Here is a 24,214-nt window from a genome sequence, read left to right as displayed (position 1 = left end):
TGGCAACTAGAAAGCAAACAGCAAGATGGTAGACTTAAAACCTTCTATATAAATAATTATATAGGATGTAAATGAATTAATGGAGTCAGAGGAGTAGGTAGGCCAACTGATGTGCTCTGTCCAACATTTTGAAACTTAGAGATCATCTTTTAAATCTCCCTACCTTACTCCCTACTTACTTTAATTCTAAAAGATGGAGAGGAATGGAAAGGAGGAGGTGAAGGTCATGTTTTACTTAAATCAAGAATTTCCATGCAATTATAACTGCTCACAAGACTATCATACAAATTAAGAATAAAGTTAGAAACCAGCCTGCACACAATGCTGTGATATTCAAACTTTTTCATTTTATACGTACTAAAAGAATTTTGAAAAAAACTCTGTATACCATTGCACATTTTAAACTTGTCAATAATTTATTATCATAATTTTATACACTGTAAAATGTTCTGACATTTTGTTGATTGTATCCTCCTTTAAACAGACAATGATGCCCACCGCTACCACCAACTCAGATAGAATGCTATTGGTTTCCATCCTTCAGAGTAGCTTCACTCTGGTCATTTAGTTAAGCTTGCAATAATTCAACCCTGCATTTAGTGCAACTTAAATATTTGAACTTCACTTATAATGGTAGGGTGGGCTTTCACTATGTTTGTCATCAAAACCATAAAGCTTCAGATTTAGTCTTTTCAAATTTGGGAAAAAGTCATCATATAACCTAAACAGCAAAGGTAGTTCTTAGCTAAAATCAGACTGAATTTCCATGAAAACATCTGCCATCATTTTAATTTAAATATAATCAATTTTTTATTACCATGACAGAAATCTCTACTTAATTCTAAGATAAACAGGTTAGATCAAGTGTATAGAAAGCCATACCCTCACTTTGTTACCTGGATGAGATAAGGTGCTTCCCTTCAACATCTTTCTCTTTATTTTGCCCTCATGGTGCTCCCTAAAAAAGCAGTGTATCTAGAATACTCCTTTAGTGTCTACATGAATTTTCATCCTGTGGCAATGTACCACATTATGTGGGGTGGCTGAGATGTACCCTTTTCCTTTGTATAGTGGTAAAGGGTAATTTTGAAAGGGGAAGTGAAAAAATTTGGCAAATCATAGATTTTCTCTGGCAGATTGATTTCTGGAAAGGACACATATTAAAGTTAAGGGTCCGGCCCAGCAATCCCACTACTGGGCATATACCCTGAGAAAACCATAATTCAAAGAGAGTCATGTACCAAAATGTTCATTGCAGCTCTATTTACAATAGCCAGGACATGGAAGCAACCTAAGTGTCCATCAACAGATGAATGGATAAAGAAGATGTGGCACATATATACAATGGAATATTACTCAGCCATAAAAAGAAACAAAATTGAGTTATTTGTAGTGAGGTGGATGGACCTAGAGTCTGTCATACAGAGTGAAGTAAGTCAGAGAAAAACAAATACCGTATGCTAACACATATATATGGAATCCAAGAAAAAAATATGTCATGAAGAACCTATGGGTAAGATGGGAATAAAGACACAGACCTACTAGAGAATGGACTTGAGGACATGGGGAGGGGGAAGGGTAAGCTGTGACAAACTGAGAGAGTGGCATGGACATATATACACTACAAAACGTAAAATAGATAGCTAGTGGGAAGCAGCCGCATAGCACAGGAAGATCAGCTCGGTGCTTTGTGACCACCTAGAGGGGTGGGATAGTGAGGGTGGGAGGGAGGGAGACGCAAGAGGGAAGAGATATGGGGACATATGTATATGTATAACTGATTCAACTTGTTATAAAGCAGAAACTAACACACCATTGTAAAGCAATTATACTCCAATAAAGATGTTAAAAAAAAAAAGTTAAGCATCCAGAAATTGATTTTTTTTTAGGATCTATGTCCTGCTCACATACCTGCTAGAAAATCTTTGTGTATCTTTGGGTGTTTAAGTTCCGAATTTTGAAGACTACTGCTTTATAACAGTTCAAAAAACGTCTTAGTGACATTTTTCACATTTGCTTTCCACTGATAAGGTCTTATATATTGTTCTGAAGAAAATTATATGAAAGAATGGTTCAAAATAAGAACAAGCAAGTCTACAAGTATGAACTTGATTTTTTCAATCACTTGGTCAGTCATTTTGTCTGTCTGTCTTATGTAGGAGCCTACATGTAAACATACATACACAAGCATGTATACACATGCATACACACAACACACAAATGTCCATTTTTGCCTGCAACAAAATTCTCATTCATGATTAATACTCAGTTATTAAATAGATTAATGAAGTTATATGTCTACTGACACAGGTTCTGTGGATATAAATATTTATAATAAGCAATCCCTAATCCAAAGAACATATACTCTAGAAAGGCAGAAACATTGACAGTCATTCCCTTGTCACTTCCTGAGTGCCTCATCACATGACAGTGATTGCTGCATGTGCAGCTCCAGAGCACCAAGTGATGGGAGCTGCTGGGTTGCAGAGCATCCTGTCCACCTGGCACCCAGCAGGTGTTGGCATATCCATAGCTGCCTCTGTGAGGTCCCAGGTGATGCTTTCTGGTATTTACTCAGTGTGGATGAATTGTTGCTCTGCCTGGACAGGTATGGTTATAATGTCTTTTTGTTTGTTTGTTTTATTTTATTTGTTTGTTTTTAACAGTAGCCCCAAGCTCAAGAAAGACCTAAGCTTCCTCCTAACCTAACCCCATATGGTAAGCTGTTCCTTTGGGCTCTCAAATAGGGTCTCTCTTTCAAATGAGTTATTCCTGAGGGCTACCTTATATCCCGAAAATTAAAAAAAAAAAGCTAAATAGTCTTAACTATGACAGTTAAAGACAGTATTTGAATGCATAGAGGACTAGAATTCCAGTTATATCCATTAAGGAAAGAAATTAATTAAGCCTCTGTAGCTGCTTGGGGCTTTGGTTATTTCTTATAATAATAGATCTCTTAAAAGCACATTTGGCACAAAAAGTTAGGCTTATATGATTTCTTAAAATAAGTTCCAATCATCAAAATTTATTGTCTTTACTTTGAATATGCTTCATGGCCATTAAATGAATTTATATTGAGCAGAAAAATATATACACAGTTAGAACAGAAAAATTGCCACTTAGAAACAAAAAAAAAGAACCTAAGTACAGTTTGTATTTTAGAGGTTTTCTGATGCTTTAGTACAAATTAAAGATTCCTTCCTGCAAGTCACTAAAAGTATGGCAATGAGGTTCATTTTGTTGCCACACAATAATTTTTATTTACCAAATGTAAGTGTCAGATAACTGCATTGATTCCTCCACACTTGAGGCCATTTAATCAGGAAGAAAAGTATTGTACAAAAGACATTTTAAAATAACAATAGCAGCAAAGGGCAGCTGCTAAAGCTTTAATGAGATTTTCTGTTCAGATAAACTTTAGATTCCTGCAGAACAAGATCAATATTGGCTTATTTTACTCAGATATTTTGGAAGACTTTATGACAGCAATATTTTTAAATCATGGAGTCTACTCAGGGACTTTTATAGCAGATGGCAAAGGAATCCATATGGATTGCTCAATCCATACTAAAATTAACCACAATCAAAATATTGGCTTATTTTCTCCTTAAACTTGATCTACAAAGGTAAGAATTTTCTGAACCAACCATATGAAATGGTGAAAAGCAAATGGAAGTAAATGTAGGATCCCAACAAGAAGTATAACCAGACAAAATTTCAAATGCTGCACTTGTTTGTAACATTTCACAAAACCATGCCTACTTTCTAAATAAGTAAGTTCCCTTTTTAGCTATGAAGTTCTTTTTCTAGCAGATCAATTTGGAAGTGATTAGAATGACCTTGAACTCTAAGGCTGGTGGCTTCTGAGAACAATATCATTGTAATTATTATTATTATTAATAATGTTGTTACTTTAAATTTATTAAGGTACTCTGCAACTGCTATATGACAGATAATATCTTCCACACATATAAACATTAACTTAAACGTAGGTACCTAAAACACACCTGTGAAGAAGGTAGTTTTATCTTTATAATTGTACAGATAGGGTCACTGAGGCTCAAAAGAAGAAGTAAGTTGGGCTTCCCTGGTGGCGCAGTGGTTGAGAGTCCGCCTGCTGAAGCAGGGTACACGGGTTCGTCCGCCGGTCTGGGAAGATCCCACGTGCCCGGAGCGGCCGGGCCCGTGAGCCATGGCCGCTGAGCCTGCGCGTCGCTCCGCAGCGGGAGAGGCCACAGCAGTAAGAGGCCTGCGTACCGCAAAAAAAAAAAAAAAAAAAAAATTAAGTTATCCAGTACTGAACTATGAATAAGTATCTCATCCAAGATCTAGTTCTGGGTAAGACTGGCCTTACCAGTGATTGGAGAGCTATAAAATCTCAGGAAGAGATTTCAATACTGGAACAGCTACTAACATCTAGGGAATTCATGAAACAAATGTCATGAAGCAAATTCTTTACTTTCCATTTCAGAAATGGTATGTAAGTCTATAGGATTCACAAAATATAATTGTCAAAATCCCTTAATAAATTTGAAATTGTGATTCTGAGCAGTCTCACAGAGCTAAACTATGATATTTCACTGGTTTACTCCCAGCTGTGTGTTTTATGAATGCTCTGGTTTAAAATTTTAGCCCTTAAATTGGGCTATCTGGAAAGGGATGTTTGGAAGTATAACTTAGAATAGGAAATGTACTGGCCATTGATCCAAACAGCAAATACAATCATTTATTACTCTTCAGATGACAAACATAAACTTTTGACCACAGTGTTCAGCTTGTTCTATTACTTATTACTACATCCTTGTTCATCAGTAAATCTCTTGGGGTGAACCTACATTAGATCATTTTGTTACACAATTTCCAAGGTCCAAGTGATACAACAGAAGTGACTAATAGAATATGTTCCCTACTGAAATTTTAAATTGCTTCAGTGCACAATATTCTGATTTAAACTGTGCAGTAAAATATTGCATTGATAGATACTCTGTGAAGCACATCAAAGGTTTTTCTTTCTCTTTTTTTATTAGGTAAAAGGCTAACAGAAAAAAAATATTAGTGGAATCTATTAAATACAGACTGATTTACTAGATTTTTTAAAAAAGAATTGGTGGAGTAAGGACTTTAACATCTTGCTTAACAGTTTGCTTCATAGATATTCTCACATAACATTGATTTGATTTTGGTGAGATGGGAGACCAATACCAGTGGCTCCCAGTTGTAACATTCTGAATAGTATATGACATTAGATAGCTAACGGCATAACTATATATGAAAAGTGCAATAGAACATGTTCAGTCGATGAAAGAATTGTTAGTTCTGCCACATAATATTAGCTTTACTTAGAAGTTCTGCTAGGCTTACGTAATATGTATTTTTTCGTCTCTTAGAAGAAAAGCTTATATGTTAGTAATGGAAAGTTATTAATGTTTAATAAAACATTAGGTTGGGTAGAAAAAAGTAATGTTCAAAGGTATATTTAACAAATCAAGTAACAGCTTTAATGTTGGTGTGCACTGGTGGCTTCTAACACACACTGTTCATCAGAATCACATGTGAATGTCTGAGTCTCACCACAGAAATTTTTTCTTTTCCTTTGGTTTAGGTTTGGGCCTGAGTAGAGACACTTTTTTTTTTAAAGCTCCCCAGGTAATTCAAATGTGCAGGCAGAGTTGAGAACTACTGGTTCAGATTAAAATCAAAGGGATGAATTAAGACCACTCCCTGAATCCTGGCAATGGAAAATGATTTTTAAGAGATGCTCCCTTGATAAAACAAGGTACTGTGCAATTTTCCAGTCTCATAGTCACCTTTCTTATTTCTTTTCATTAACAATTAATTTCCATTGGGAAACATTTGTCCACTGTTTAAGAAGGTATTTACCACAGAAACATTTAACAGGGGATTCACAGAGCCAGTCCATAGATTTTGAAGAAAGAAAAACATTTTTGAGGGGTAGCAATATCCCTAAATCTACCTACATCCCTCAGAAGTCATGCTGATAAGTTCACAAAACACTAATAATTCTTATTTTTATAAATATGTGAAGCAAATTGAGTAAATATTTCCTTTTATTTTTTATTTTTTTTACCTTTTGTGATGAAGTTGAGGTGAAAAGAGTTATGGGGCAGAAACAGGAAAAAAAAATAAACAAATGGACAGTATTCACTGTTTCCTAGTTCTAAAATCTGAAATCCAAAAATGTCTTTCCACAGTAATGGTACAAGATGAGAAAAGATATGCCAGAGCCTGTCTTGACTGGGCTCTCTTCCTCCTTCTATGGCTCTGTTTTTAGAAAATGGAGGGGAAAGAAAGGAGAGGGAAAATGACAGGCCCTCAAACTTTGTCTTGGTGAGGGAGAGCTAGTCTGTAATTCTGGGACAAGGGAAAGAAGAATTCACTCACCATGTCAGAGCACAGAGAAATACCATGAGCAAGATTTTTTTTAATGGGAAGATTTTTTAAAATGATCAGAGAAAAATGTATATTTTGTAAAAGACAGTTAAAAAATTACTCCAGCTTGGAGAAAGAAAAATATGGGAAATAGAAATAAATTCTCCAGAAATACTTTGTGCTGTAAAATAACAATATGAATATGAATGCAATAGAACAAAATACATAGATATGTTTGTAAAACAGAAAGAGAAGTAAGGGCAAACTAAAGATGTGAAAAAAAAAAAGTTAGGACCAAGACACACCCCAAAAATGCTGAAAAAATATTAGAGTGACAAGAAATGTACAGACATCTGAAATTAAAATTACTAACATTGAGTAAAGATTTCAGATAACTGCAGCAAACATATATGAAAAAGACAAAGAGATTAAAGCTATCAGTGAGAAGCAAAATCATATGGAAGAAACAAAATGGATCCCGTTAAAGCATTATTGATTTCCCTAGAATAGAGAACATAACACATTTATCAAAAATCAAAAAGTCTTCAGAAATATAACATGAGCAACATTCTCTAAAATAAAGAACTAATCTGCAGTATGAAAAAGCACATCTAGTTCTAGAAAAATTCCATATAGAACATGTGACACAAATGTTAAGTCTAATTGATTTATTAAAGTCTGTTCATAAAGAAAGAATATTTTGGGCATCCATGGAGAGAAAGGAAATCTTTCAAGAGAAAAAGTCAAAACACATTGACCTGGTACACTTCCCAGCAACATTCAATGCCTGATGCATTATAATAATAGCTACTAAACAATGAGTGATCCAATTACCATAGCTGGTAAGTTACAGTTTGATTATAAAGAAAACATTCTTCTCACTACTAGTAGAAATTACCTGGTTAGAGAAAAATCCAAAAATACTAGGAACCATTTAAAAATTAAAACAATAAACAAGAAAGAAAAGAAATACTGTGTTAAAAAGATTTATGTAGACCACTGAATATTGTAGAATGTTGAAGAAATTTCGATTATTGCACAATATATACAAATACTATCAACTTAGATTCTACAAAACTCTAGTATAACTGAAAAAAATAGTAGGCCATTGTCCAGTTTTTCATATAGGGAAGTCAACACAACTTTCTATAATTGAAATTTACAGTTAAAAACTAATGACCCCTTAATACAAAATCAATTTTCTCAATTTTATAAGGCTCTTTTAAGAAATACATCTTTTGGTGAAGAAATATGTATTTAAATATTGGCAGTTGCTTCAGTTTCTCTTCATCCTTATTATGTAAAAATATCTAATTTTTTTAATTCTAAAAAAGTATAAAACTATATCTTGTCTTCTCTCTGTAGGCATGAAGAAAAAGATGATCAGAACGATGTCATTTTAAGTGCTAGGATTCTGAATTGCTTACATTCTTTACAATGAGTGTGAGACTGTATTAGTTTTATTTCTTTATACAAAAATGTAAAAAAAGAAAGGCCTCAGACTATAGTTTTTAATTATAGATTTTTGTACCATTGGATTACTTACATATCTTTGCATCACTCTGATAAAACAAAAAGAAGTTTGTCTAAAATGAATATCCAGTAATTTTATAAAATGATCAATAATAATAATCGGTAATATAGAATGTATGATTATTATTACCTAGGACTATGCCAATTACTATGCATCTAATATCTCATATTAGGTAGTGTTACCTACCCTCCCGAGTCGATGGTCCCCAATAAGATTTTTTCTGCGCAGTGTTGCCCACATCGGTGGAATGAGACCTAGCTCAGTTCAGAAGCAAACGAAACAGATTCACTTTGCTATATACCTGAAATTAACACAACATTGTAAATCAACTATACTCCAATGAAGATTTAAAACAAAAAAAAAGCAAAGGAAAGCTTCATTCTTTCGTCAAAGAATGGAGAGATACAAGCTCCAGCTCTATACTCTGAACGCTCTCTCTGGAAGTCGGTAGGCGGGACTGCTTCACAGGGATCTCCTCAGAGGGGAGGAGGCGGGGTTCTGGAGTGCGGGGCGGGGTTGTGCTGCTCACGCTCCCGATATCAGAGCTCGCGGTATCTAAGATCCCGCGGGATCTAAGATCCCGCGCAGAGTCTCCGCAGGCAGCTCGCCGCCGCCATCTTGAAGTGCCGGTGCTGCCTTTTCACGATCTGAAGCGCTGCGTGCGAGGCCTCTGCATGCAGCCCCCTGTGAGCAAGCGAAACTAGACGAAGCACAAAGGAAAAGAAATAAAAAGGTTAGACTTTATTTCATTACCCAGATTCTAATTTTATTCTCCAGGAATTGTTAATGGGCTTTGCCGGTGACACATCCCTCCTGTCTTTTGTCCCGCTCGTCATTCTTGAGGGGTGCTGAGGGGTGACAGTCCGTCTTCTGGGACTGCTCCCTGCTGAGTTTGGGCGCCAGACCTTGGGAAGAGGAGCAGAAAACTTCTCTGCAGCTGCCTTTAAGTATGTTTGATCGTCACCAGGGCTTGGCCCTAAATGGTCCTGTCCCTGAGCGACCACCACTTGGAGTTTTATAGATTCTAACCTGCTGGAGACAATTTAGGATGCATGGTTCAAGTATTAGCAAGAGAATAATGGTCCTTAAGGGGCCCAGGAAAGGTGCAAACTGAGTGACGCTAGGAAGGGCCTGTTTTGCTCGGCTCAGTCCACGTTTGTTTGGCCAAATGAGGCCGACTGGTTTCTGCCAGTCAGGCGGCTTTTTCGAGTAGTCTGTCTACACTTTCTTCAGTTGGGCTACTTGCATCAACATAAAAACAGCACGACGTATTGGCCAGTGCACAGGCCCCACCCTGGTCAGTTGACAGATAATCTAGGGCAATTCCCTTACCCAGGACCATGTTGGCCAGTGACTCAACGGACTTTTGTAATAGCTTGAAGTCAAGGCCAGACCCATTGGCCACTGTCACCAGAGTACACGCTCCCCCCAAAAGGCCATGGGTGGGTGCTGCTTCATAGGGTTCTTGTCAGCGGCGTGGGGAGCAGGGTTCTTGCGGGTTGGGTGCACCTGTGCTGCTTCCAGCACTCCAGATCCAGGTGCCGGGTGCAACATTTCGGCACAGGGCAGGCCCAGCTGAAGGGTCAGGCAGTTTCACACTAGGAACTCTGGTCTGCAGTGTCGGGTGCAAGGCCTCTGTATGTGGTATCCCGGGAGCAAGTGAAACTAAACTAAGCACAAAGGAGAAAAATAGTTAGACTTTATTATCCAGATTCTATTTTTATTTCCCAGGAATTGTTAATGGGCTTTACCGGTGACAGTAGGTAAAGGTATTTTACCTTATAGGTATTTTTGGATAAGAGTGTTTTTTTGGTGGCCCATGAAATCGCAGCAAATAGATTCATATTTATTGATGTTCTTTTCACTTTGGAGCTTACGTGACTTCTACTACCTACCTTTGTAAATCAGTTGGTATTATTTGCATCTGAGCACAACACAGTGCATGTGATCTTCACATAACAGGAATCACACACAAAAGCATGAAGCATTCTCATTGCAGCTGAGGAGATCCAGCCGCATCGGGAGGACCAGCAGTTGCCTCCCGACACGTAGTTTCTGTTATGGCACAATCGCTGTTGCTCCCTTCTTTTTGCCTCTTGTTTTTCTGGATCTTTCTTGTTTCCTATTGATCTCAAGCCTGCTCTGCAAACTTCTTATAAATGCTGTGAGCCCTCACAGTTGTTTCAAAAGTTTCCCCTTGCTTCAATTAACTAGAGTTGTGTTTGTTTCTTGCAGCCCAGAACACTGAATAATCCATAGCCCCACCCTCCTTTTCCCTCTCAGTCTCAGGAGAGCCATCTTACTGAGTTAGAACTGTTCCCTCAAAGGGTCAATTCTATTCTTTCTCCATCTCTGGATATTAACTTCTTATTTCTTTTGTGGGGCAAATGGTTCACATAGCAAGACCTGGGATGGAGTTTTTCCTCAGCTTGGTCCTCCCTCCACTAACTTGTCTGTCTGACACTGTCAAGAACAAGACAGTAAAGCACTTCTCAACAGGTTATCCACCAGAGGTATTTTTATAATGACCTTCAATTTTGGATCAATGAAATTGAAACATATACAAATTGATAATAGGAAGAAAAATGGTAAGGTGTAGGATGAAGATCAGGTGCTCAGCTCTGAAAAAAAAGGTTGGGTCCAATCACATTTTTTTGTATAGAATGATAGAAACCACATCCTTCAAGCAAGCTCTTATAAGGACTATTTCTCTCAATGACTCTTGCAACAGGAACTAGCAATACTATTGTCTCTTTCACCAAAATGGAGTCATTGGATAATACTTGCTTAGATAAAAGGTAGACCAACTTCTCTGCAGAAATATACTGTCATAAGCAGCTTCATGATTTTTTTCATGAATAAATTTGGAACTTAATATAACAGAAATGGGCAAATTAAGTTCTCAAATGGCATGACATAGAGTGCTCATTTTAGCTATTAACCAAAATCTCCCTGTAGCATTTATGACCCATAGCATCTCAGGCTCCTCTTTCCTTTGCCCCTGTGTTCCATGCAGACTGGTATTCTAGTTTTTAAAAACAGGCACATCCATTCTCCTCTCTGCCTTTTCTCTTCCCTTGGACTTGTGTGCTTTTCCTCTTTATCATCTCATGGCGAGCTTTCTTTTGTCACTCAACTTCATGTTAACTGTTTCTTCCTTAGAGAAATCTTAGCCTGAGCTCTTAACCTAGAGAGCTGCTTAATCACTTATACAAATCTCTTTTATTTCTCTGCACAGAACTTGCCACTACAGGAAATTTTCTTTTTTATTTATGCATGTATGTATTTACTTATCATCTGACTTTTCCCACTTCCATGTAAGATGGTTGAAAGCATGGGCTTTTGATTGTCAGTTTCCTGGAACTTAGAAAAATTCGATAAATATTTGTTGCATGAGTGAATGAAATTAACTTTCAACTATGTAACACAAGTCCATTCTCCAAGACAGATTAGTTATAAAATAAACAACTAGGAAGACGAGTTTATTGACTTGTTGCACAAGGTCTTTAGATATAAAGCAGTTAACTATTGAAAGACATTTGCCCAAAATACAATCACATAGGGTTCAGACTAGTTGATCTCTGCACTTTCTTCGTATGGTATTTAATGGACTTTTCATATTTTGCACCAAGGGCACCTAGTAAACTTGTAGTAATAAAACCATATCAGTATATAAAGCAAATTGTTACTTATCCTCATATTCCCTACTGAGGAATGTGGGAGTGAATGAAGGGTATCAAGTGTTTAGTTTTTCCTGTAAAAAATATTGTTATCCTGTAAGACATTGTTAAGATGCTGATTTCACAGAATTGGGTTTTTTTGAAACATTCAGGATGAGCATCCACAGGCAGGGATACTAGCATGTTTATTCAACATGGCACATACTGGATTCCTGACCGCAGAGTCCACATTCAAGGGAAACCCAATAAAAGTCACAAATCCTCTTTGTTTCCTTCAGTATATAATCTAAGAGTTACTGATGAGCAGAACAATGTCAGTGATGGAATAGCCATGCCTAAGTCCCACCTGCTTCTCTTTTTGAACATTGGCCTCAGAAGCCCAGGATTGATTGCAATTTATCCGGAGGAAAACTTGCACAGTGAGCTAATTGATTATATGATGGAAGAACAAAGAGTTACCTTTTAAAAAGTACAATAGATGACTGTGCTGGGCAAAACAGATATACCTAAAACAGGTTTCAAAAATGTTAAAGAGAGTCCACCACTTAATGCTGTTCATAAATTTTCTTAGAGAAATTATCTCAAGTGGTATATTTAGCTTGAAATTTCAAAATGAGTTATACAATATGATAGGGTATAGTAGCATTTATGTATGCATATTTTAAATTGTTTAATTACATGGTACACAAGCTTAGTGGAAGGGATAATACATACTAAAATACTGATAATATAGTTTCCCTAAATAAGAAAAAATTATCCAAAAGTTGGAAATAGGGCAAGAAGGTGGATAGAATGTATTTTCATATAGGAACATGGACTCACACAAAGTTTAGGGAAATATACTTTTCAATTCACTGTATGCTGTTGATTAAAGTTCTCAGATTTAGTAAAGTTAATTGTTAGCTTGTTGATTTTTGCCCAGTAGAAATGCAAATGAGTTCCATTTGATGGAACAAAAAGCTCAAAGGTTGTAGTTGATTGCCTTTTTGAGCATTAACCAAAAATTAATCCAAAAATTTTAACCTAACATTCATTGTTTAAGTTGCTTGTAAATAACTAGTTTCTCGAATGTTAATGTTTTCCTCACTAATTAACAATACTTATTGAACAAAATATTTGCTTATATTCATTTTCTGCTTTCATGAGTTTCACAGTGTTGCCTTTGGAAAATTATACTTTGCAGTAAATCCGTACATGAAATCAGCAATACCTTCTTAATGTTCTACTTCTTAAACAGCTTTCTCTAATACAAATCTGGTGCTTTATTCATGTTGTTGCTTCCTCCAAATCCCTTTGTCTTCAGGATGTAACTCAAACTGTTTAAGAAAGAATTCTAGTCCACAAAATTTAACTTCTGCCTACCTCTCTGACATTTTCTCTTGCGGTATCTATACTGAAATTCTACACCCCAACCCTATTGAGTTGTTAATAGTGACTCTAAACATGGCTAGCTGTTTCTTGGAGTCATTATGCTTTAGCTATTGTATTATTTTTGTCTGGGTGTGCCTTTCTTTTAAGCATCTGACCCACCTCTTGTCATCTTTCCAAAAATATCAAATATCACTTTTTATATAATGTCTTTCTGGACTAATCACCTCAAAATGCCCCAGGTAAAACTGGGTTTCTTCCATAGTTCCCTAATTCTAACTTAATAGCTCTCTCAGCACACCTGCAATTCTTTATCGCACTTACCTATTTACATGTCTTCCTCCAATTGCCAGACTTTATACTTCTTAAGGGTGGTTATATGTCTTATATGGCTTTGTATTTCTAACAATTCTGCTGCATAATTCTCTAATACATAGGAGGTATCTGACTCACAATTATGAAAAATTAAAATAATCATAGAGGATGTTAAATGCGGAGACATTTATGTGGCTTAACACCATAATGTGAAAACCAGAAAGGATTTTAGAGATCAGCTAGGTACTTTAAGGTTTCTAAACAAATTACACCCTGGGTGAGTAATCCACCTAAATTCTATATTTTTTTGGGGGGGGGGGGAGATTTTTTTTAAAAATTTTATTCAAACAGAAAGTCACAAAAATTATAATCATCCTCATCAGTTCACTCAGTCCCATGTAATTAATTTTTTTTCATCTTGATCTTTTGTTAGCAGTTTTATGAATTCATCAGTTTTCCATTAGAGTTCTGAAAATGCTTATTCAGAATTCTACATTTTAAACACTGAGGATAGAAGGTAGAAATGTCTCTATTTACTCACTCAATGATCCCAAACCTTCACTTTATAAAGAAATTGAGGCCTAGAAATACAGCAAATTGTCCATGGTCATACATCAATTCAGTGACAGAATTGGGATTAGCCCTTTCATCTTGAATCCCAAACAAGTATTCTTATAACTAGTACCCAGGACATGAAGCATTTTTTAAAAGGTTCTTTTTGATTTTAATTCTGATGAATTAGCCTTGCCTTTAGAGAACTGCATTTATAGACAGGCCTGAGCATGGGAAGATTACCCCTTCTACCACATTGCTTTTTCAGCATCCCCAAAGACGTTCTGACCTTTTAATTTCAGTTTCTTAACTCTCTGGGATGAGCATATCCCTCTCAGAGTATCACCAGGAGTCATTTCAGTTTTCTTCGGAGACAAAGTAACATTACAGAGATCAGCTTTTGCTAATAACTTGACCTTTCAATTCAGGGAGGCTCATACTAGTAACATGTGAGATTTTTTTAAGAAAAGGGAAAAAAAAAAGGAAAAAGAAAATATCAAGAGGTTTATATTTTTCTGTTAGTTAGGAATTCTGGCCAATTAACTACCATGGTGTACAGGCAGAAAGACTAATAACCTCCATTTTTCTTTTTGTATACAGAATTACAAAGAATTTTCTGTTTATTTTAGGCAAATCATGACCAAATTAAAAAAAAATTAAATTCTTACTAAAAGCAAGCAGGCTTTTGAAATAGTGGTATAAAGTAGAGATGTCTGGAGTAGTCTTAGTAAGTGTAATAGAAACAAAAAGTTGTTATTTATGCAAACATGATTCTGATGTTTACAGACCTCAGCAATTCATGATGAAATAATTTTAAAACAATGAATAATTTCTTGCAGATACATCATCCTAACCTTTAAATTATTTGTCTAAGTCCTGGAAAGAGAGTTACTTATGAATAGAACATAGTTGATAATATATGGTTTTGTTCCCTTTTGAGAAACAGAATAGAAGATACTATGTTTAAAAGAAATGGACACAACATTTGCCAACAGGATGTACAGTCTGCCATTCTTAAAACAAAATATTTGTGATTCACTTTCCTTTTTTGCTCTGTTCCTCCTTTAATCCAATCTCTTTGCTATTCTCTTTGTTCTTTACTTGCTCAAGAATGATGCTTGTTGCTACCAATATGTTTCCAGAATAAATGAAAGAAGGGGATCAAGAAACAGTCATTATTTTAGCTAAGAAAATAATGAACTATTTCATGGCTGCAAACATATTCATCTGTAAACTATTCTGTTGGTAACATAATAGCTAGTTACATAAAATCTAGTTACATGCAACTGAGAATACAGGATTCATATACTGTAATGTAAGTGTATTTACAAACAAGATGATTATTATTATTTTTTGCTGTACGTGGGCCTCTCACTGTTGTGGCTTCTCCCGTTGCGGAGCACAGGCTCCGGACGCGCAGGCTCAGCGGCCATGGCTCACGAGCCTAGCCGCTCCATGGCATGTGGGATCTTCCCGGACCTGGGCACGAACCCGTGTCCCCTGCATCGGCAGGTGGACTCTCAACCACTGCGCCACCAGGGAAGCCCAAGATTATTATTTTTTAATTTAATTTAATTTAATTAATTTTTTTTAACAAGATTATTTAAAAAAGTCGTATTGACTTCATTGATCTTCATAAGGGTATAGTGTGTTCTATGTAATGGAGTTTTTATTGCAATTTGCAGTTAAACAGTTGAAATACGTTTGGGTATGTTTTTCTTACTGTAGTGACAGAAGCTAAAGGTGCAATATGTCACCACTAAACTTAAAACTATTGAGTTTTAACGATTGTGTTTTAACCATCTGTTATTTAAATATGTGTGGTGTGGTTATAATATTTACAAACACATACAGGACACATAGAGAACAATTTCTATATTTCAAGGTTAATGTCCTTATATTTAATGAGTTCTATATTTCAGGATTTATTTTAAAAGGCTTTTTTTTTTTGTTTAGTGAAATAGAAGAAAATACTCCTAATGTGTTTTAATAATGACTATGCTACTTAAGTTTTTCCCTGAAAGATGGCCAGCTATAATTCTCTACTGGACTAACATACATGTACATGCATCCACAAATGCGCAGGCACACACTCTGACTGCAAAATTCCAGCAAATGTTGTTTGTTTCACCAGTCTTGTTTTTGTGGTTATAGCCTCTTGAAAAAGAATGATCATTTTATTAGGAAGATTCTACAACTTCAAGAGGGCATCTAATTGTTGAAATATATTCAAGTCTCCACACTCAGGATCCTACATGATTAAATATCTTGATTTTGAAGGAGTTTCAAACAGAGACAGCATGATCGTTTTTAGGAAATAATGGAGAGGGTGAATGTGCCTGAAAACTTGATGTGGAAAAACACCTAATCCTTTTTCTTTTTTAAGTGGGGACAGAATATGTTTACATATTCTCAGCTAATAAGTCCCATATTGATTTCAGACAAGATCCTAGGATGAATTATTAGAGAAGTACTTTAAACTTTTTACCTTAATTGTTTCTGTTCAGAGCTATGACTTGACTCCCTATAAGACAGAGCAGGGAAAAAACAAACAAAAAAACCCTCATCTGACTATCTGTGTACTCATAGATTTGAATTCTAGATTTACGACTGTATGACTCCAGGAAGATTATTTAACTTTCAAGCTGAGTGACTTTTGGCAATTACATTATCTCTCTGCTTCATTTTCCTCATGCCTAAGATGGAGTTACTAATATCTTCTTCATAGAGTTGCTGTAAGATTTAAATCAGTTCATATATGTAAAACACTTAAAAAGTGTTTGTGTACAGTATTACTGTTTACTATTATTATTACTGTTGTAGGCAGAATTATGGTCCCCCAAAGATGTTCATATCTTAATGCCTGGAACCTGGGAATATGTTACTTTACATGGCAGCAGGGACTTGACAGATGTGATTAAGGTTTCAAACCTTGAGATGGGGTGTTTATCCTGGACTATCTTGGTGGGCCCAATCTAGTTACATGGGCTCTTAAAAGCAAAAGAGAGGGGCAAAGGAGTGAGACAGAGAGATGAGTTAAAAGGAGTGATTTGAAGCATGAGAAGAACTTGACCCACAGTTGCTGGCTTTGAAGATATAAGGAGGGAGGCATAAGCCAAGTAATGCAGGTGACCTCTAAAAACTGGGACCTCTAAAAACAAGGATCTCAACACTATAAGGAACTGAATGTGTCAACAATCTGAAGGAGCAAGGAAACGGATGCTCTCTTAAAATCTCCAGTCCTGATAGCACCTTGATTTTAGCCAGTGAGAGCTGTGTCAGACTTATACATACAGAAATGTAGGATAATAACTTGTGGCTTTAAAACACAAGTTTGTGGTAATTTATTTACTGTCACCCTTAACATTTAAGTTTCATCATTAGTAATTTGAATAAACAATTGCTGTGAGAAAAAGCTCATTGAGAGTCACTGTATTTCCAGAGAGATAACTATCAGATTTGCTATCAGAACCTGTGTTTTCTAATAAGGCTCAAATCTATGCAAGAACAGGAAGATATTTGTGATAAGTCATGTTGGATTTATGCTTGTCTGTCACACAGGATGAAGAGCAATGTGTCACATTACTATTCATAGAGACATATTCCTCTGGTCTTTTAACATTATTTCTGTCAACATAGTCTTATAATCTTCTTTCCACATTTGGAGAAATCAGGAACTTAAAAAAAATGCCAAACAAGTAAAGAATACACAATGAAAATATCTCTAGAAGATAAAGTTGGACAACTGCTAATACACAGAAGCACAGTGCTAGCTTAGAGTGCACTATCACATGTATTGTTAGATCACTTTAGAAAGAATGGAAGTTTCTTTCCATGGAGTTCACACAACATCAATTATGATCACATCAAAATTTTTCCAGGAAATCTTTCTGAACTGACTGGTTTGAGTATCTATAAATGTATCCTTTACAGTTTTTATCTGAAAATAAAAAAGGTGAAAGAGGAAAAAAAATCCCTTCAATTTCAAAACACAATGTATTAAACTATAGAAGTGGATAATAGACACATATTAAATACCAAAACAAAACATTATCATTGTCAGAGAATACTGAAGCTGGTGTAATTCCGAGATTAATAATACACAAAACAACACTAATTGCTAGGAGTAGATTTCAACATCATGTATATTTACTGGATAATCTTTTGTATGAAGGACAGTTGTACTAAAATTACCAAGGTGCATATGCTGGCATGTACAAACATTTATGTACAAGAGCAAGAAACATGAAAATATATACATTATATGAAGTATATCATGTAACACTGTAATTATTTTTCTGTATATGGTTTTAGTTTTCCTCTTCCAGAAAACCTAAATGAAATTATTCATAATTTTTAAAAAGTCAATTACCCATTTTTTAATTCTACATTTCCAATCATAAGAGGAATCAAAGAACAGTTGAATAAAATCTTTAAAGCATTGAAATTATCTGTATTTATATATTTTGTCCAAGCTTAATTTCTTCTTTTTCTTTCTTTTTTTAAATTAAAGCATAATTAATCTACAACACTATGTTAATTCCAGGAGCACAGCATAGTGATTTGATGTTTCTGTACATTACGAAATGATCACCACAGTAAGTCTAGTTACCATCTGTCACCAAAGTTAACACAATATTATTGACTATATTCTTTATGCTGTACATGTCATCCCTGTGGCTCGTTTATTTTAAAACTGGAAGTTTGTACTTCTTAATCGCCCTCACCTATTTCACTCAATCTTCCACACTCTGCTCTCTGGCAAACAACTACATGTTTTTTGTATCTATGAGTCTATTTCTGTTTCATGATGTTTATTCATTTGCTTTTTAGATTCCAAATATAAGTGAAATCACATGGGATTTGTCTTTCTGACTTATTTCATTTAGCATAATATCTATGTCCATCCATGTTGTCACAAATGGCAAGATTTCATTCTTTTTTATGGCTAATATTCCCTCGTGTGTATATATACCACATCATCTTTATCCATTCAACTGTCAATGGGCACTTACATTGCTACCATATCTTGGCTATTGTAAACAATGCTGCAATGAATATAGGAATGCAGATATATTTTCAAATTAGTGTTTTTGTTTTATGCAGAAAAATACCTAGAAGTGGAATTGCATTGTATGATAATTCTATTTTTATGTTTTGGGAAACCTCCATATGTTTTCCATAGTGACTGTATCAATTTACATTCCCACCAACAGTGCATGAGGGTTCCCTTTTTTCCATATCCTCACCAACACTTGCAATTCATTGTCTTTTTGATAACAGCCATTCTGACAGATGTGAGGCGATATCTCATTTGTCTCATTGTCATTTTGATTTGCATTTTCCTGATGATTAGTGATTTTGAGTAATCTATTCATGTGTCTATTGGTCATCTGTATGTCTTCTTTGGAAAAATTTCTATTCAGGTCCTCTGCCCATTTATTAATCTGGTTGTTTTTTTGATATTGAGTAGTATGAATTCTCTGTATGTTTTGGATATTAACTTCTTATCAGATATATTGGTTGCAAATATTTTCTCCCATTCCGTAGGCTGCCTTTTCATTTTGTTCATGGTTTCCTTCACTGCGCAAAAGCTTTTTAGTTTGACATAGTCCCATTTGTTTATTTTTGCTTTTGTTTCCCTTGCCTGAGGAGAGAGATCTAAAAAAAAGTATTGCTAAGACCAATGTCAAAAGGTGTACTAAGTTTTCATCTAGGAATTTTATGGTTTCAGGTTTTACATTTAAGTTTTTAATTAATTTTGAGTTTATTTTTGTATATGGTGTGAGAAAGTAGTCCAGTTTGGTTCTTTTGCATGTAGCTGTTCAGGTTTCCCAAACCATTTTTTAAGAGGCTGTCTTTTCCTCATTGTATATTCTTCACTCTTTGTTACACATTAATTGCCATATAAGCTTAGGTTTATTTCTGGGCACTCTGTTGTGTTCCACTGATCCATGTGTCTATTCTTCTACCAGTACCATACTGTTTTTTTTTTTTTTAAGTTTTGTTTTCTTTTTATTTATTTTTTTATTTAATTTATTTCTTTATGGCTGTGTTGGGTCTTCGTTGCTGTATGCAGGCTTTCTCTAATTGCGGCAAGCTGAAGCTCCTCTTCATTGTGCTGCATGGGCTTCTCACTGGGGTGGCTTCTCTTGTTGTGGAGCACGGGCTCTAGTGCGCAAGCTTCAGTAGTTGTGGCTCATGGGCTCTAGAGTGCAGGCTCAGTAGTTGTGGGGCATGGGTTTAGTTGCTTCATGGCATGTGGGATCTTCCCGGAACAGGGCTCAAACCTGTGTCCCCTGCATTGGCAGGTGGATTCTTAACCACTGTGCCACCAGGGAAGCCCTACCATACTGTTTTGATTACTGTAGCCTTGTTAGTATGCTTTGAAATCAGAAAGTGTGTTGCTTCTCACTTCGTTCTTCTTTCTCAAGATTGTTCTGGCTATCCAGGGTCTTTTGTGTTTTCATACAAATTTTAGAATTCTTTGTTCTAGCCATTAGTATTTTGATAAGGATTGAATTGAATGTGTAGATTACCTTGGGAAGTATGGCATTTTAACAATATTAATTTTTCCAATCCATGAGCATGATATATCTTTCCATTTGTTTGTATCGTCTTCAATTTCTTTCATCAGTGTTTTATAGTATTCCAAGTACAGGTCTTTTAGCTCCTTGGTTAGATTTATTCCTAGGTATTTTATTCTTTTTAATGCAATTATAAATGGAATTATTGTCTTAACTTTTCTTTCTTATAGTTTGTTGTTAGTGTATAGAAACACAACAGATTTCTGCATATTAATTTTGTATCTTGGAACTTTACTGAATTCATTGACGAGGTCTAATGGCTTTTTAGTGGCATTTTTAGGATTTTCACTGTATAGTATGTCATCTGCAAGCAATGATGGTTTTTCTTCCTTTCTAATTTGTATTCTTTTACTTCTATTTTGATTGCTGTGGCTAGGACTTTCAATACTGTGTTGAATAAAAGTGGTACAAGTGGGGATCCTTGTCTTGTTCCTGATAATAGAGGAAATGCTTTCAGCTTTGTACCATTGGGTATGATGTTAGTTATGGGTGTGTCATATGTGGCCTTTATTACACTGAGGTATATTCTCTCTATACTCACTTTGTTGGGAGTTTTTATCATAATGGATTTTGAATTTTGTCCAAAGGTTTTCCTGCATCTATTGAGATGATCATATGATTTTTATGCTTCATTTGTTAATGGGGTGTATCACATTAATTAATTTGTGGATATTGAACTATCCTCGCATCCCTGGAATAAATCACTTGATAATGGCATATGATCCTTTTAATGTATTATTGGATTAGGTTTGCTAATATTTTATTGAGTATTTTTGTACCTATGTTCATCAGTGATATTGGTCTGTAGTTTCCTTTTTATGTGATATCTTTGTCTTGTTTTGGTATCAGGATAATGTTGGCCTTATAAAATGAGTTCAGAATTGTTTCTTCCTTCTCAATATTTTGTAATAGCTTGAGAAGGATAGGTGTTAACTGTACTTTAAATATTTGGTAGCATTCACTTATGAAGCTTCTGGTCCTGGACTTTTGTTTGTTGGGAGTTTTTTGATTACTGATTCAATTTTATTACTGTTATTCAGACTGTTCATATTTTCTATTTCTTCCTGATTCAGTCTTAGGAGATTGTACATTTCTAGGAAATTATCCATTTCTTCTAGGTTGTCCATTTTATTGGTATATAATTGTTAGCAGTAATCTTTATGCTCCCTAATATTTCTGTGGTGTCGCTTTAACTTTTCTCTTTCATTTGTGATTAGATTTACTTGAGCCTTCTCTTTTTCTCTTGATGATATTGGCTAAATGTTTATCAATTTTATCTTCTCAAAAAATCAGATCTTAGTTTCATTGATTTTTTTTCTATTGTTTTTTAGTTTCTATTTTGCTTATCTCTGCTCTGACCTTTAAGAGTTCTTTCCTTCGACTAACTTGGGGCTTTGTTTTTTCTTCTTTTGTAGTTCCTTTATGTGCAAGGTTAGGTTGTTTATTTGAGATTTTTCTTGTTTCCTGAGGTGGGCTTGTATCACTATAAACTTCCCTCTTATAACTGCTTTTGCTGCATTTTATAGGTTTTATATCATTGTTTCCACTTTCATTTGTCTCCTGGTATTTTTTTATTTCTTTTTTGATTTCTTCAGTAGCTCATTTGTTGTTTACTAGCATATCATTTAGCCTTCACGTGTTTGTGTCTTTTGCAGTTTTTTTCTTGTAGTTGACTTATAGTCTCATAGCACTGCGGTCAGAAAAGGTGCTTGATATGACTTCAATCTTCTTAAATTTACTGAGACTTATTTTGTGGCCTAGCATGTGATCTCTCCTACAGAATGTTCCATGTTCATGTGAAAAGAATATATTCTACTGCTTTTGGATGGAATGTTCTAGATATCTCTTAAGTTCATCTTGTCTAATGTGTCATTTAAGGCCAGTGTTTTATTATTGATTTTCTGTCTGGATGATCTGTCCATTGATATAAATGGGCTGTTATTGTTTTCTACTATTATTGTGTTACTATCAGTTTCTTCCTTTATGTCCGTTAATATTTGCTGTATGTATTTAGGTACATCTACATAAGGTGCATGTATGTATTTAATTGTTATATCTCCTTGTTGAATTGATCTCTTGATCATTATGTAATGTGCTTGTTTGTCTCTTTTATGGTCTTTGTTTTAAAGTCTATTTGGTCTGATGAAAGTATTGTTACTCCAGTTTCCTTTTCATTTCCATTTGCATAAATACCTTTTTCCATCTCCTCACTTTCAGTCTGTGTATGTCTTTAGATCTGAAATAAGTCCCTTGTAGGCTGTACATATGTGGGTCTTGCTTTCTTTTATCCATTTAGCTACTTTATGTCTTTTGATTGGAGCATTTACTCCATTTACATTTAAAGTGATTATTGATGTGTGTATACATACTGCCATTTTGTTAACTGTTTTTGAAGTTTTTTTTGGTTTATTTCTTCCATTGCTCTCTTTTTTTGTGATTTGATGACTATCTTTAATGTTATGTTTCGATTCCTTTCTCTTATTTTGTGTGTGTACCTATTTGAGATTTTTGGCTTATGGTTACCATGAGGTTTATATATTAAACAACAACAACATAAATAAATAAATAAGTAAAGATTATTTTAAGTTGATGATCTCTTAAGTTTAAATATATTCTGACTACCCTGCATTTTTACTCCCCCACCCACCACATTTAATATTATGGACAGCATATTTTACATCGTGTGTGTGTGTGTGTGTGTGTATCCTTTACCTACTGTAGATATGGATGATTTTACTACTTTTGTCTTTTAAACTTCCTACTAGCTTTACAAGTGGTTGATCTACTACCTTTACTGTATGTTTGTCTTTATCAATGAGATTTTTCCTTTTGTAATATTCATGTTTCTTACTGTGGTCTTGTCTTTTCTCCTTAGAGAAGTCCTTTTAACATTCCTTGTAAAGCTATTTTAGTGGCATTGAACTCTTTTGGCAGACAGTAAATTGTCTTTAAAACTCTTTATCTCTCCTTCAAATCTGAATGATAGCCTTGCTGGATAAATTATTTTTGGTTGTAGTTTTTTTCCTTTCATCATTTTGAATATATCATGCCATTTCCCTTTCATCTGCAAAGTTTCTGCTGAAAAGTCAGCTGACAATCTTAGTTTTATGGGAGTTCCCTTGTACATAACTAGTTGTTTTTTTTTTTTTGGGCTACTGCCTTTAAGATTATCTCTTTATTTTTAATTTTTCCATTTTAATTATAATGTGTCTAGGCATGGACCTCATTGGGTTCATTTTGTTTGGGACTCTATGTGCTTCATGGACCTGGATGTCTATTTCTTTTCCTGGATTAGGGACGTTTTTAGCTATTATTTCTTCAAATAAATTATCTGCTCCATTTTCTTTCTTCTTCTTCTGACCCCTCTATAATGCAAGTGTTGATATGCTCAATGTTTTTCAATAGGTCTGTTAAACTATCCTCATTTAAAAAAATCAGTAGGGCTTAATGAAGATAAAATTAATTTTTTTCTCCTATGAATAACATGAAGTCAGCATTCCAAGTTAGCTGACTTCTCTGTTCTATGTAGTCATTCTGGAACTCAGGTTTTTCTATCTTTTCTCTCCACCAGCCTTAAGACAGTGTCCACATCTGTGTGGTTAAAGCTGAGTTGCAAGAAGTAAGGGAAAAGAGAATGTGGTGGAAGAAGGTCTTATGAGCACTCTCCTCTGGCTCTAGTCTCTGGGAAGTTCTTCTTTATGCATCATCCTCCATGGCCACAACCCACTTTCTGCTTGTGAATATACTCAATTTTTTTTTAATTCTCTTTTCTTTTTTTCTGTTCATCT

The 24,214-nt window shown here is 35.1% G+C and overlaps 1 protein-coding gene across 4 annotated transcripts in view; it reads left to right on the top strand.

Moving 5' to 3' along the window:
• The first annotated feature begins 8,530 nt into the window (after nucleotides 1–8,530).
• The window catches only part of LOC307187293 (beta-adducin-like), a 396,022-nt gene continuing 380,338 nt past the window's right edge, over nucleotides 8,531–24,214 (top strand). For all 4 annotated transcript variants that reach the window (XR_013828570.1, XR_013828571.1, XR_013828572.1 and 1 more), the window contains exon 1: nucleotides 8,531–8,657. The gene's annotated coding sequence lies outside the window, so the exon portion shown is untranslated. The remainder of the gene's footprint in view (nucleotides 8,658–24,214) is intronic.

Source organism: Stenella coeruleoalba (genome assembly GCF_951394435.1).
Source record: "Stenella coeruleoalba genome assembly, chromosome: 5".
Classification (NCBI taxonomy): domain Eukaryota; kingdom Metazoa; phylum Chordata; class Mammalia; order Artiodactyla; family Delphinidae; genus Stenella; species Stenella coeruleoalba.
This window is presented reverse-complemented; position numbering and strand designations above follow the sequence as displayed.